Source organism: Zeus faber (assembly GCF_960531495.2).
Source record: "Zeus faber genome assembly, chromosome: 7".
Taxonomy (NCBI): Eukaryota; Metazoa; Chordata; class Actinopteri; order Zeiformes; family Zeidae; genus Zeus; species Zeus faber.
The window spans coordinates 2801268-2802954 of NC_137203.1; positions in this window are offsets into that span (position 1 = coordinate 2801268).

The window sequence follows — 1687 nt, forward strand, 5'->3', positions numbered from 1 at the left end:
GCAGCTCGATCTCAATCGGAGGAAGCCGGGTGAAATTTAAACGCTGTCATGTCGTGTGGATAAATCGCCAAATAATGAACATTTTAGATGATTACAGCGAATCAGAGCAAGCTGAACGCACTTTGGCAGCCGGCCAGCACGCTGAGTCTGAGCCGGAGAGGCGAGCTGGGGATTCTGGGTAATTGGCCTCATTGTCTCGCCGTGGAGGCTAATGAAGTGATGCAATTGAGGAACGATTCTGCGGGTTGTTTTCAAATTATTTTCACACGCAGAAAGGTTTCAACTATTTGAAAAAACAAACAAGGGTAGAGGAAAAATGAAATAAAATCAAATGAGATTAAAAACATTAAATAGGGACCAAAAAAATACAAAGCGTGCTCGACAACAGCAAGCGAATCGTCAACTTTCTGTTGGAATGGTTCAGTGGATGTAATAATAAAAACATTATTTTCAAATATGACAGCTGATCAAGAAAATATGCAGATGACTTTTAGTGACGTCAAATGGAAAAAAGTGCATAAAATACTAATACAAAAAAGAAAATAAACTATACAACTTTATTACTATGTATAAAGGAAAGTATAAATTCAATTATAATTACAAAATATCACAAAACAGTAATAAAAAATAATAATAAAAAATGATCAAATAAAATAATCATAAGAATAATAAAAATTGCGATAAAGGTCATGAAAGTAGTAATAAAAGTAAAATTGTAATAAAAATAATAAAAATAAAATAGTAATAAGAATGAAATGAAATAGTCATAAAATAATAAAATAGTCATAAAAGTAAAGAAAGTAGTAATAAAAGTAAAATAGTAATAAAAATGATAAAATAATAATTCAAATTCTGAAAGTATTAATTATAATGTTCTTATGGCACTACTATAATGCTCATCATGTCTAGTTGGACCACAGCGCCATCTTTGTAATTTTCCAACAACAAAATGAGAAAAAGGGGAACGTTTAGAAAGCAACGAGTCGAGAACCGTACAAGGAGTTTACGACGCTCCACCTGCGTTCTGAGGTCAATCCCAGAAAACGATGACCCAGAGAGGGGTCAGAGGTGAAACCTACAGGAGAATGAGCTGCCGTCATATTGCATGTTATTCTCTGCTAATGGGCCTTGTGTGTGTGTGTGTGTGTGTGTGTGTGTGTGTGTGGTAGTGTGTGTTTGTGTGTGTGTGTGTGTGTGTGTGTGTGTGTGTGTGTGTGTGTGTGTGTGTGTGGTAGTGTGTGTGTGGCGGCGTGGGGCTTGTTCTTTATGACGTCCATAAAAGTTTGAATGGTCGCCCTCTCTCACACTTTTTATCAGCAGGACTTGGACGGGGGAGGGATGCTGGAGCGTGGAAAGAGAGGGACATCTCATCCCAAGGCCCCCGGGTGCCGCGGCTCCCCATCAGAGGCCACGGAAAATATAGACTTATGGAAGATGAAATGAGGTATGAATGGGCATAAGCGTGAAGACAATTACACCCTTCGGAAATCGTATATTTGTGGAGATGATTTCTCCCGGAGTGCGGTCCCGTCTTGGAACGCCGGGCCCCGTGGGGCCCCGCCACCGCCTCTATGCTTGAACTCTCCTTGAACTCCCCGGTAAGCTCTGCTCGAGTGGGAGGCGCAGATCTTCCCCTGCATCTGGTTATTTTAGCTCCAATTTGCCGCATAATGCCACAATTACCCTG